Source organism: Syngnathus acus, chromosome 3 (assembly GCF_901709675.1).
Source record: "Syngnathus acus chromosome 3, fSynAcu1.2, whole genome shotgun sequence".
In the NCBI taxonomy this organism is placed as follows: domain Eukaryota; kingdom Metazoa; phylum Chordata; class Actinopteri; order Syngnathiformes; family Syngnathidae; genus Syngnathus; species Syngnathus acus.
Window position 1 is genome coordinate 21,077,410 of NC_051089.1, and position 14,331 is coordinate 21,091,740.

Below are 14,331 nucleotides of genomic sequence, written 5' to 3' on the forward strand. Positions count from 1 at the left end.
GCCATTCTTCCATAAAGGCCAGATTTGTGCAGTGCACGACTGATTGTTGTCCTATGGACAGACTCTCCCACCTCAGCTGTAGTTATCTGCAGTTCATCCAGAGTGATCATGGGCCTCTTGGCTGCATCTCTGATCAGTCTTCTCCTTGTTTGAGATGAAGGTTTGGAGGGACGGCCGGGTCTTGGTAGATTTGCAGTGGTCTGATACTGTTGGATTTTGTCCACAATTTAGGGAGCGCGCTATATGCGCCTCACGGCAAAAGCCATTGCCAATCACCTGTTATCCAATTTACTCACTGCGTGCTCGTTTGATTTCTTCAGATTTAGGAAAATGCTAAGACACTGAAGCAGAAATTAGACTTACACAGGTTGGTTGAGTTCAATCACAATTCTTGTTAAGAAAGCTCTGTTTTCAGGAAAGTACAATACAGCGCTGGGCCTTTCAAGAGCAGAAAGTCTCCATTCAGAAAAGGCAACGTTCAAGGTTCTTTGGTCAGCTTATATTCAGTTGCACAGGCCGGTGTGGGGCGAGTTTGATGGGTGATGAGTCGTTGGGGTGGGGCGAGTTCGCAGTAGAGTTTGATTCAATGGGAGTGGGTGCTGATTATGGGCGATTCGGTGTGTGTGGGGGCTGTTGTCTTCCATCCCGTCTTTTCGGCCTTGGCGATCATCTTTGGCCGAGTCCTTGGCCGACTCCCTCTGGCACCTGCTGGTCTTTATCTCCAAGTGACCTTCGTGTAAACATTCTCCTCCATCCTTGCACATACACTGTCGTACCTCATCCATTCGTCATTCTTTCAATTTTGTCATTTTGTACGGAATTATGTGAGCTTCTGGCTGTGACATCATCAATTTATTAATGTTCCCTGACTGTGCAAAGTTTGTTCTCACCACTTACCAAGTTTTTGTTTGTTTGTTCTTTTGATACTCCATGTCTTTGCTTACGTCATTATATTCTTAGTTTAATCATGCTTCCAACCACATCCCCTCTTTGTTAGGCAAAATATCTCCCTCTGTGCAGAACGTTCAGTAGTAATCGAAAAGCTGGCGTCTAGCATTAGTCAAAACATAAGATACAATCAAGTACTGAACATTTTTAGACGACTTTGGCAGTGTCCGTGATTTAGAGAAAAAACATCAGGCATGCATTACACAGTTCCTTAAGGGTCATTAAGCTATTTAGGCAATATATCAAAAAACATGTGTTATTTCACAGAAATACATATTGAATCGTGAAGTTGTAGCAACCTCTGTTATTATCATATCAAAGAATGTCTAGTTATGTCTTCTTTATTGGTTGACTACGTGAATATACTTGTCTGCTTATATACTTTATCCAAAGAGATGTGAGCGTATCTGTTATTGTGGCTAGGCGGTTTTTTTTGTTTTTTGACCCCATTCCTTCACACCCTCTGTTGACCTCAGTTTCACTGAGGTCACCAAAACCATTGATACTGTCAGGCTTCGGGGTGGAGTAATGGAGCGAGGCGACCAAGTGCAGCTTGGACCAGGGTTTATTGTGGAAACCAAAATACAAACCCGGCAAACTGACGTGACTAAACAAAACCAAAAGGACAGACTCGGCAAGCTGACGTGGCTAAACAACAAACTAACAGGACTAACCGACCAAAACGTGAAACAAAGCACAGGCACCAAACAAACCGAGCGACAGTGAGACATGCATTGTCCGCACATCTCAAGCAATGCTCCGACATAGAGTGACACGCAAACAGAACTTAAATACAACACAGGTAATGAGAGGCAGGTGCGTGTGATCACACAAATCAAGGGCACACAGGAAGGGAGGGGCGAGCACACAGACACAGAACTGGGGACGAGACATGACAGATACCACCAGGGTCCCTCTGTTGGCACACCACGTCCCTCTGTGGAGCCGCTTCAAGTCCCTCTGTGGGGCCGCCAACGAGTGAGAAAAATAAATATACCGTAATTTTCGGAGTATAAGTCGCACCGGAGTATAAGTCGCACCAGCCATAAAATGCCCAAAAAAGTGAAAAAAAACATATATAAGTCGCTCCGGAGTATAAGTCGCATTTTGGGGGGCAATTTATTCGACAAAATCCAACACCAAGAACAGTTATGAACGAGCAACAACAGGCTAAACCAGTGGTTCCCAAAGTGGGCGGTACCGCCCCCCTGGGGGCGGTGGAAAGATCTGGGGGGGCGGTGAGGAAGAAAGGGGCGGTAGGGGGGCGGCAGTCGATTTGTACACAACACGCCGCTCTGGCCCAGTCAGATCTGACAGCATAGACTACAAAAGCAAAAACTCAGATTTGTAATTTCAAGCTTGTAATGTTCAGAATATTATCTTATAATAAAAACCGCATTCTGGCGGTCAACATCATCTTGAGTTCAAGTCAACATGAAATTGGGGACTCGCCAGAACGCGCCGTGTTGTGTTGAGCTGGTTAGGGCAGTGGTCCCCAACCACCGGGCCGCGGACCGGTACCGGTCCGTGGGTCACTTGGTACCGGGCCGCCAAGCCGCACAGATTTTTTTTTTTATCGACGATCAATTAATTCAGGTCAAGACACTCGTCCCGGTCACGTGACATGTTTCCCCAGTCGAGCCCGCAAAGCTAATATGTGGCGACAGGCTAACTAACCAGGCAGTGAAGCATTCAAAACTGCTTCAACACATGGAGACCAAGCATCCTGCAATAAAAGACAAACCTTAAATCACTTCGGGTGTCATTGTCTCCGATTACGTCTAGATGGGACCGGCTCGTTTCTGAGAAACAAACTCAGTGCTCCCACTAATTCAACGTAATGGTAATGATATTATAAATGTATTATTTATTTATTTATTTATATAAATGCATTATTTATTTATATAAATGTATTATTTATTTATATAAATGCCTTGGGGGGGGGGGGGGGCGCTAGGAATTCACTGGGGAGCCAAAGGGGGCGCCAGCCTGCAAAAGTTTGGGAACCACTGGGCTAAACGATAGGTATGCTAACGTGACATAAACACAAACTAAGAGCTGAGAACGGCCCTGACGTAAAATTCAGAGTTATTCAAAAAACTATTACATAAATAACACGTTAATAAAACCATCTGTGTCACTCCAATTCATTAAATCCATCAATCGTCCTTTGTCAACAATGCGTGCGCGCCGCTGACGGCTCTTGCACTTCAAAATATTCCACAGGCCCATATAACGATATATAAATTATATATCAAATAACTATTATATAAGCAATAATGTTATCAAACCATCTGTGCACTCTAAATCATTAAATCCATCGATCAAATTCCTCGTCCTTTGTCAACAACGCCGCGCGTGCGTGCGCCCTGACGTCAGCCTCGTCGTTATTCCACAGATCTACGATATAACTATATTGTAGCGTTAACAAAGTTCAAGGAAAGACGTGGGTTTGGTAAACGGCTCTTTATTTAACAAAACAAACTTCCAGGCGTGTGGCGGTGTGGACTTCCAGCCACGGAAATGGAAGAGAGCTCCATAGAATAGGACCGGGCGTGCGTAAAAGCCATGACCGAGCCCCATCCACCGTCCCCGGACAGCCACCCGGCCGAGCGCCGGCCCTCGACTTCCATCCACGGAGGTGAAAGACAGCTCGGTAGAGTAGGACCGGGCGTGCGTAAAAGCATTGTCCGAGCCCCATCCACCGTCCCTGGACAGCCACCCGGCCGAGCGCCGGCCCCCGACTTCAATCCACGGAAGTGAAAGAGAGCTCCGTCGAGTCAATCTTTGTCCTTTATGTAAACAACGCCGCGTCGCGCTGCTGACGTCGCGCTGCTGACCGCGACGTCGCGCTGCTGACCGCGACGTCGCGCTGCTGACGTCACTTGAAATTCAAATTACAGTAATCCCTTGCTACATTGCGGTTCGTTTATCGCGGTTTCATTTATTTTTTTTTGAAATTTTTTGAAAAAAAACACATATAAGTCGCTCCTGAGTATAAGTCGCCCCCCCACCCAAACTATGAAAAAAACCGCGACTTATAGTCCGAAAATTACGGTAGATAAAATTCATACCCAGACATTTGTAAAAGATGGAGAGGGGAAAGGCAATTGGCCTGGACGACATTCCAGTGACAGCATGGAACTATCAAGGAGAGATGGCAGGGGAGATTCTTAAAAAACGAGAAGATTCCCGAAAGAAGTGGAAGATGAGAAAGAAAATGTGAGAGAAAAATACATAAACAAATAACGAAATACCTACATACATATATACATGCATATAACAGACAGACATCAAACGATCGCCCATTCGGTCACTCAGTCATTTGGTCTCGGTCATTCTGTCACTCGGTCACTCAGTCACTCAGTCACTCAGTCACTCAGTCACTCAGTCACTCAATCAATCAATCAATCAATCAATCAATCAATCAATCTCTCACTCGCTCACAAGTGTTAACTAATTTGTAATAATATTGCAAGCAGTTTAAACTCTATTGGTATATGTGAATGTCCATATCAGTTCTATCAAATTCTAATCCTACTTTACCTTTGTATAAGGCACAGGTATCAAACTCAAGGCCCTGGGGCCAGCTGCAGCCAGGCACATCATTTTATGTGGCCCGCGAAGACAAATTGTGCTTCATATTCATGTGTCATTACTAGAATTGTCTTCACTTTTAATAATATTTTATTTTTAAATATTAGACCAGTTTTTACTTGTCTGATTTGAAAACGAGTTACTTGTCAGTTTGTTTTGTAGCTTAAGCTGTATATAATAGGAGGTGCTCATACATTTATTTGGGGTGACAGTCATAACGGCCCTCCAAAAGAAGCTATGACTACAATGCGGCCAGTGAAAAAATTTGACACCCCTGGTATAAGGGATAGCCTTTTCAAAGTATAGTCATCGTAATTTATTCAATCTGTTGTTTTACTAACATTTAATCATTGATCAATCACGTATCTTAAATCATGCTTTTCCTCCTTTGAAGCGACTATGTACTTCAAACCCAAACGCCACCATTTTATGGGGAAAAAATTTGTTGAATCTATTTGTTTTCGACATAATACTCCTGCAGTCGTCTTAAATTTGTTCAATTTATCAATCCCTTCCGTTGTTTATCCTGCAAATGAATCACGTGAATAATGTGTTATTCAAATTTTAACGTTCATAAGTTATCCACCTGTTCCCAATTCGTTTTTAGTCTGTATGTTATTGTTCCAATTTCTTTACATTTAATACTCTCCCACCTATTTGATCCTATCTTGTAAAGGTCTACAATTTATTCTAAGCTATTTTAAAACTCTCCACACTTGTTACCAGGCTTTGGCTCCATTTCACGATGTTGTCTCCCATTCACTTCATTTCTGCCGAGCTGTTTCTTCTCCTCCGTCTAGCATGTTGAAGACTTAAAAACCATCAAATCTGAAAACACTCACTTTTTTTTTTTTTCCTTTTTTTCTCCCCCTTTTGACACATTCTAAAAAATGTGGCACTATGGTTAAAAGTAAAAATAACAATGTCCATGGTAACATACCCATCGCCAGCTGGACTTCGGTGTACCTCCAGATGCCATCCTGGCCTGGAGTCACCAATTCTCAGTCCCTGAAACTCGACTGGCAGCCTCTCACATGGCTGTATGAACAAAAGCCATCACCCTCCTGTAGCTGTGCATGCAGCTCTCCGCACAATAAACATCCATAATACCAAAAAATAAAATTCATAATGATAAACAAAAAATAATCCACACCCGGGCGCATGTCAAACGTATGAAATTGAAAACTGGAGCCTGCCGAGCCTGTCCTGAAAACGATCACATTTACAAACTCATTATGAAAAGCAAGGGGTTAGTTGTTAATGCATGTTCACAGACATGACACAAAATTCTCCAAGACTGCAGTTGACAACCTGCAAAGTAAACACGAGTTTAACAAATAAAGCACAATCTGCTCCCTGGGTTGCTGTTAGAGGCTGCCATACAATTAGGTAAAACATCAAAACAAAGCAAGTCATCACAACTTCCGTCACATACATTTCGTCACACTGTCAGGTAAGTCCAGAGTTGTTGTCATACACTGTCTTGGCTCAGAGTCTCGATTGTCAATGCTGGTATAGTCACGTCTGGTCATAATCTTGAATTGGGCCTTCTCCATTGAATTCTTTTGTTGTCAATGGTGCCCCAGAGTAATCCTAAACCCATATTTAGTCCAAAATTAGCCCCGATCAATCTTGCTTTTTCAAATCTGTAGTATCTTTATATTTTTCAGGTGAGAGGAATGTTATCCTCTGCTGTGATCACATCACCCCAACTTTGAATCATGTTAACCATTCACAATACACAAACACCACAAGCACAGACTTGACATTCATACACCATTGTTGGGAAAAATATACTTTTTATCATTGGATTCTATGTATCTACTCGTGTGCAAGTCTTCTACAGGATGTGACATTTTGACCTCGTGATGTTGACTTGGAAGCAGATGGCTGGCTAAGGAGCGCATGTTTGGAGTCACGAGCCGCGCTATACAATAAGCCCCATTTCTATTTCTCTTAAACAGGACATGAGGTTGTCGTGCGATAGCTGAAGCAGACAAAGGTCCTATTTAAGTGGAGGTCATGAGAACGCCACAGGCGTATCCGTCCCATAGGCATTAGGACTACGTCTTTCTCCTAGCTAAAGTCATGAGCTGACCATACCGCTTCTGTCCGAGATAGTATCTTGTGCTGTGGAATGTCCTTCCTGTCTAAAGAAGCTATGCATTCATGTACACTTGCCCCATTGTTTGTTCCTCAATAAAAGGCACGACCAAACTGAGGGAAGGCGCGGATCTCAGCCACACTCGCTGTGTGTCTGGGTCGCCCTTCTGCAGAAGTCGCTTGCCATCGAAGACATATCCCGCCTCTGTGAGATTCTGTTCAGATAAATGTTGTGAACCCAACAACCATTACAGACAAACTGTCATCCCACAACACACACATAAAAACATACAATATTAAATTGTAAAAGGAACCATCCCTACTCAAAATTTTCTCCTCAATTAAAATTTCCCTTTTTTATTTTAAATCCAAAATTAATATCTAATTGTCTGGTCTCCTGTCCTCTCATCGTTTGCCAATATGCAGAATGCTAGAACATGATTTAACTCCCCATTTAGTTTGCTCACATCTCACACTTAGACTATTTGACACTTTGTGTTGAGCTGTAACTTCAATATTTCCACCTTCCCATATTTCTTCCACTAAACAGTTCCATTTTGCTTTCAGTTTAAATTCATCCCTCCAAATAACTACCTCTGGCAAAGAACCAAAAAATTATAGAGCACTCCCTTTTACTGTTACCTAGTTCCTTCATTCATCTCCTCACAAGCATTACTGACCCTCCTAAAAAATAATGATACTAAAAATAATGTTTAAAAAAAAAAAAAACAATATACACAGCTTCCTCCTGCCACTTACACTATCACCTTGAAGATTATCGTTCTCATTTTTGTTGATGCCAATTCTTAGAATTAAAAAGAAATGCTTACTCTTGATAATGGAGTCACGCTATATCACAAATTTTGAAAACCTTCTTCCACGTTCCCCCTTTGTACCTATCAAAACCAATTAGAAATATTTTTGCTGTCATGATCATCATTGTGGCCTTCACACATATTGTTCCTGTACTTTAAATTGTCAATTTTTGTACATTTGAAGCCCTTTGAGACTTGCTTGTGGGCTATATAAATAAACTTGACTTGCCTTGACTTTATTATTATTCAACTTCTTCTGCATTCTCTTTTTTATTTATTTATTCTTTTTTTTTTTTTTTTTTAGTTTAACTACTTCTACGAATTCATCTGATTCACTTCATTCCACTTTTAACACATTCCAAATATTCATGCCAAATATTCTAAATATTTACGGTTTTCGAGAAATTTACAAATTTTAAGCCAATATTTCACCATTCATTCTTCATGGCACATTCAATATTTCTCGTTTTCTTCCACATAATTCCTCCAATTCACCTTCTTTCACTTTCTATATTAAAATTTCACATTTTCACTTTTAACATTGCGGTAAAATTTTGCAAAATTTCCTTTTTCCCTTCTAATTTCTAATAAAAAAATGTTTTTTTTCTCACTGACTCAACCCATTTCAATTTTTTTTTTTTTTTTTTTTAACTGTTCATCTTATGCCTACCTATTCCAAAACTTCCCTCTTGTGAACAATTTCAATTTTTCAACTTTAAAATTCACGCCCAATTTTACAAAATTCTTTCTATATTTTCATCCATTTTCTGACCAATTTAACACATTCCAAATTTAAACATAATCTTGTAGCATTCCCCGAATTTTTATTCAGCCTCTTCGCTTTCACACGCAATTTCTACAGAAATTACAAATTCTAGTTATTATTGTTAGTCCTCCGTGACCCTCGTAAAGACAAGCCGCACCAGTAATGGATGGATGGATGGATTGTTAATCCTAACCCCAAGTGCCTATCATAAATTGCCATTTAAATCAATTGTCGCAAGGGTCATGTCATTGTATTTGTTATTCAAAGCCCTACTGTATTCTTTTTTAATTAAGTAGTGCCCTGTATTACTATTTTGCTGACTATACAGAATTCCAACTTTCTTATGGCCCCTCACCCCTTCAAGCTCAAATATGCATCCTATAAATCAGTCGCAGTTGATGTGTATTTAAATTCTGTCGTTTTGATGAAGGTCACTTAAGTTTAGCAATTCAGCCTTCTTTTGCCCGAATCCAAATTTTCACCGGTCCAATTATAAAATTTCATTATTTCAATCAGATTCATTATGTCTTTGAAATGCTATGTTACATATAGAAATTTATGATTCAAATGATTTAATTTCTATCGATCAATGTACACTTTGCAAAGTTTCTGATCACGCTGTCGTATGATTTGTTATTATTAGTGCATCTTCACTGTCCATATCGATGTATTTTGTTTTTTATCCCCGTTTCAATGTCAATAAGCAGCCTTATTATTCCCTCTTTTATCAAAACTCCTCAGTTATGTCCGCCCCAGCATCCAAACACACTTCCATCCCTTTTGTCCCATACTCCACCAACTTTGTAATGCTTCAGCAGTCTTTAGCAATGTGTCCAGTTTGACTTCATGTGCCTCGTGCAAGTCTTTAGCAGCCTCTCCTCTTAGATTCTCATGATGATGATTCAGGGCTGGATTGTCCGCCATTCTCAAATGCGGCCATCTTGTCTTTGTTCTTTCAGTCCATTTTCTTTTTGATCTGCAACAGTGTGTATTCCACCAACTGTATGGTTCTTGTCCTGTGAAGAGCTGTGCTTGCCCCCTTCAAGCATGACAACAGCTCCTGGTGTTCTCCCAAAGGTCAAAGGTGTCTCATGACCAGGGACAGTCCTCTGTTGATTTTGAGACAGCCAGTGGAGTACGAGGACTCAGTTCAGGACTTGTGCCACGCGCTAGGGCAGAAGACCCTGGGACACAAATTTCACAAAACTATCTTCGTGTTATCAGTCTTCCTGTGTAGTATTTGTTCCTTACACCCCAAATCTTCCTATTAACATTTTGTCTCCTATCAGTTGCGCACACTCATCATCTTACTATCAAGCCGCCCTTATCAAATGCTTTTTTTTTCTCTGAGTAATCCATCCACCCTATCTATTAACACAGCTAAAATCCTCGTTCCAGTGTTTATCATCAAATAAAGTTCCGAAACCCTTCGTATTAAACTGTAATGTAATTTAGCATTCTATCAACATGGTTGTATATGCGGTGAATGTTATTGTTCAATCTATAGGTCATACAGCGCCTGCGTTCCAAATATGACACTCCTCCTTTATTTACCATCTCATAAGTTATTGTTGTCAGCAGCGCTAAATGATAGTGCTTGAAAGTGAATGTCTTATGCCCAATTTAAAACACATGCCACATTTGAGCTGGTATTTATTCATTTATTTATTTGCCATCCTCATGTTTGCTGGCATATGTCAGAATTAAAATGTAATTTTGCTTTTAATTTTAAGTCTTTCTGAATTGCTATATCCTTACTGCACAGAGATAAACTGTTAAATATATCTTTAAAACCAAACAAAAACAATCTATGCTCCTGCACAGACTCTTAAAAGTGGCACCCAAATGCCAGATTACAAATCAAACCTCCTCCTTCACTCTCACATTTTTTGATAAAACAGTCTACTTATCTAGACACTGTCATCACGTACTAAATAATGGCCTCCAAATATAATGTTGTTGCTGTGGTCCCTCAAAACATGTGACTAGAATTTGGACAATTATTAACCCCCCTCAATTGATCAATTATCTCCTCACTAAATTCCTAGCCTGTTAACCTATCTGCATAAAGAAGACATTTACAATGCAGGCGATAAGAGAATAACAAGGAACACCTGAACCCTAACCCAAGAACACAAAGAAAACATAACAATAAACAAAATAAACCCAAGTACTCCAAATATTTCCTCATTAAAATTTTAGCCTTTTTGTGCAGAGCACCATTGATTTCTCATCATTGACCTAATTTTATCCTTAATTTAATCCCAATCACGAATGCCCCCTGCTTAATACTTTACTTGGTGTTCTTTTAATAAAAAGTGCCCCCTTGCAATGTCGTTTTTATTTGTTGTTGTTTTTTTTAACTCTAAGTGATTCAAATCTTTGATTTATTCTTACATGTAACCACCTTGTATAGTCTAATGTCCTAATCGATCAATAATTCCTCCTAAGTGTAACATCTGCAATCACAATTTAATTTTATCCAATTCTACAATGTATATGTTCTCTCTTATTCTCACATTTTTTATGAGGGTTGGGCACTCTCCTCGTTGGACCAGTTTCTGCCCACAACCCTCAGACTATTCTATAATTTCTAATTTTTACATTTAACAATGCAAATCTGATAAACCATTGTCTAGCACACCGTTTTCATGCACCATTTTAACCCAATTCCATCATTTATAACAAACTGATACACAAAGACAAACATAGATAACACACGGGCCCACAACATAGACATGACAATCTTCCCAGTTGATGACAAGGGGGGGGGGGGGGGGCAACCGAAGTGTGGAGAGCGTCGCCACTACCACGTCGCACAATGCAACCCCCCACCTCTGTCCAGAATATGCATTTGTGCCCACCTGACCGTTTGGTCCAAACTTTAGAGCCGCACCCTTTTGAAAACAAAAATGGTTATAGTATAACCCCACCACACAATGGGTTATAACCTTCATGCTAATTATATATACATTCTTTATCAAATTCTTGTTAAGTCATTTTTCTGACTCCAACTCACATGCCAAATAAAAAATCAACAATTTTATACAAATCAACTTATTGTTCTTCATGAACCACAAATCATCACTTCCACCCCATGAACAGCAGCACCACAACTAATCACTCACTTCTCCAGCTCCGTCGCTGTCCCATCTGACAGTCAAGCCTGCTTTCCACACAATATCATCATAGACACACTTCAACAATTATGTAGCGACCTGGTTAACCCAGTTACCCTTCGCCCTAGACAACAATATAAGTCTCTAAGGTCGCACTATTGAGGTCGCCAGGCATCCGTCCTGCTATATCAGCGATGCCTTCACCTTTTTTTTTTTTTTTTTTTTTTTTCACGAGTCCCCGACTCGTATTGGTGGCCTGGCCGATCCAATCAACCCTGACCTTAGGCAACAGTACAAAGTCCCTAAGCGTCTACTATTGAGGCCACTCCGGTGCCCATATGCTAGCCATTGGCATCCCACAAGTTCCACGGTGTGAGTTTCCTTCGCTGATCAGACGAAGTCCTCACCACCTTTGATTGATTGATTGATTGAATATTTATTGGTCCCCAGGGGTGGGGAAATTCAGGCCCCAGCAGTATCCACACCACAGAATGGGTATACAAAAGACACACAGATGGCATGAGCGCAACTCAATAACTCTCATAAGGCTGCCACACAACGGCGCCACAAAGAAAGTCAGAAAGTGCTCAAGATAAAAGCAATCAAAGCAAAACAAAGCTAAAAGACAAAGGAAAAAAGTAACAGCGGCCAACCAGCACCCCCAATACAAGAGAACACCCCAAAACACACAAAATAGCCTCCACGGGGTCCATCGACAGGTGTAAGGGCAGTCCAGTTCAACGGCGCCCAATGGACCGTGGTCGTGAATCGGTGAAAACATCACAAAACGTCACTTTTTCACCAGTTCCCATACAAGCATAAATGTAGTATATACAACCACAATTCCTGAACACAGAGCTAAAATGATTAATTTTTCATTTTAATTTTACTCCGCTTTCACTCCACAATATTGCTGAACTGGGAGATTTTATTGAAAAAAAAGGTTTCCCCCTTACCTTTTGTGTTGATCGGACTGCAATATTGTTGAGCAAGAGCGGAGATGGAAGAATCCTTCCTGGAGCATGCACTTTCCCTTCTGAAGAAATCACGTCGGATGGTCACCATTTGTTGGATTTTGTCCACAATTTAGGGAGCGCGCTATCTGCGCCTCACGGCAAAAGCCATTGCCAATCACCTGTTATCCAATTTACTCACTGCGTGCTCGTTTGATTTCTTCAGATTTAGGAAAATGCTAAGACACTGGAGCAGAAATTAGACTTACACAGGTTGGTTGAGTTCAATCACAATTCTTGTTAAGAAAGCTCTGTTTTCAGGAAAGTACAATACAGCGCTGGGCCTTTCAAGAGCAGAAAGTCTCCATTCAGAAAAGGCAACGTTCAAGGTTCTTTGGTCAGCTTATATTCAGTTGCACAGGCCGGTGTGGGGCGAGTTTGATGGGTGATGAGTCGTTGGGGTGGGGCGAGTTCGCAGTAGAGTTTGATTCAATGGGAGTGGGTGCTGATTATGGGCGATTCGGTGTGTGTGGGGGCTGTTGTCTTCCATCCCGTCTTTTCGGCCTTGGCGATCATCTTTGGCCGAGTCCTTGGCCGACTCCCTCTGGCACCTGCTGGTCTTTATCTCCAAGTGACCTTCCTGTAAACATTCTCCTCCATCCTTGCACATATACTGTCGTACCTCATCCATTCGTCATTCTTTCAATTTTGTCATTTTGTACGGAATTATGTGAGCTTCTGGCTGTGACATCATCAATTTATTAATGTTCCCTGACTGTGCAAAGTTTGTTCTCACCACTTACCAAGTTTTTGTTTGTTTGTTCTTTTGATACTCCATGTCTTTGCTTACGTCATTATATTCTCAGTTTAATCATGCTTCCAACCACATCCCCTCTTTGTTAGGCAAAATATCTCCCTCTGTGCAGAACGTTCAGTAGTAATCGAAAAGCTGGCGTCTAGCATTAGTCAAAACATAAGATACAATCAAGTACTGAACATTTTTAGACGACTTTGGCAGTGTCCGTGATTTAGAGAAAAAACATCAGGCATGCATTACACAGTTCCTTAAGGGTCATTAAGCTATTTAGGCAATATATCAAAAAACATTTGTTATTTCACAGAAATACATATTGAATCGTGAAGTTGTAGCAAACTCTGTTATTATCTTATATCAAAGAATGTCTAGTTATGTCTTCTTTATTGGTTGACTACGTGAATATACTTGTCTGCTTATATACTTTATCCAAAGAGATGTGAGCGTATCTGTTATTGTGGCTAGGCGGGTTTTTTTGTTTTTTGACCCCATTCCTTCAATACTCCTTCCATTTCAATATAATTGCTTGCACAGTGCTCCTTGAGATGTTTAAAGCTTGGGAAATCTTTTTGTATCCAAATCCGGCTTTAAACTTCTCCACAACAGTATCTCGGACCTGCCTGGTGTGTTCCTTTGTCTTCATGGTTCTCTCTGCGCTTTAAACAGAACCCTGAGACTATCAAAGAGCAGGTGCATTTATACGGAGACTTGATTACACACAGGTGCATTCTATTTATCATCATCAGTCATTTAGGACAACATTGGATCATTCAAAGATCCTCACTGAACTTCTGGAGTGAGTTTGCTGCACTGAAAGTAAAGGGGCCGAATAATATTGCACGCCCCACTTTTCAGTTTTTTATTTGTTAAAAAAGTTTAAATTATCCAATAAATTTCATTCCACTTCACGATTGTGTCCCACTTGTTGTTGATTCTTGACAAAAAATTTAAATTTTATATCTTTATGTTTGAAGCCTGAAATGTGGCGAAATGTTGAAAGGTTCAAGGGGGCCGAATACTTTCGCAAGGCACTGTATATATACACTGCTCAAAACTAGGGCTGTGGACTCGGTCGGATTTTTGCACCGAGTCCGAGTCCGGCCTCTTGACCATGAGTCCGAGTCCGGCTGTCCGTTTTTTCTGTTAATTCATGTGACTGCTTAGTCTTTATTCAAGGCTAATTTAGATCAAAATCTAAATAATTACAACAGTTTTG